The following is a 247-nucleotide window of genomic DNA, read 5'->3' as shown; positions in this document are numbered from 1 at the left end:
CCACCATCACTACTACTACTTTATTTCTGTTACTGTTATTTCGTCCTTCCTCTCTTTCATTTTCTTCTACTTTGTAATTTTCCGTTCTATGTTTCTCGTGTCTTTCTTCCCCCAATTGTCACACATGACATAACATCCATGCGAATCCACCCCCCCCCCTCCCCTGCCATGGCGTGCGAGGTCAGAGGTGAGCGGGGTTGCCTGGGCCTCGGGTTTGATGACCTTGGCTCGCGCTGGTCAGCATTTG

The 247-nt window shown here is 49.8% G+C and overlaps 1 protein-coding gene across 1 annotated transcript in view; it reads left to right on the top strand.

The window, feature by feature from the left end:
* Positions 1-247, top strand: part of LOC119592493 (rho GTPase-activating protein 8-like) — a gene marked incomplete in the record, with an annotated part of 123,930 nt that overhangs the window by 59,999 nt on the left and 63,684 nt on the right.

Source organism: Penaeus monodon, chromosome 30, assembly GCF_015228065.2.
Source record: "Penaeus monodon isolate SGIC_2016 chromosome 30, NSTDA_Pmon_1, whole genome shotgun sequence".
NCBI classification, from domain to species: domain Eukaryota; kingdom Metazoa; phylum Arthropoda; class Malacostraca; order Decapoda; family Penaeidae; genus Penaeus; species Penaeus monodon.
This window is presented reverse-complemented; position numbering and strand designations above follow the sequence as displayed.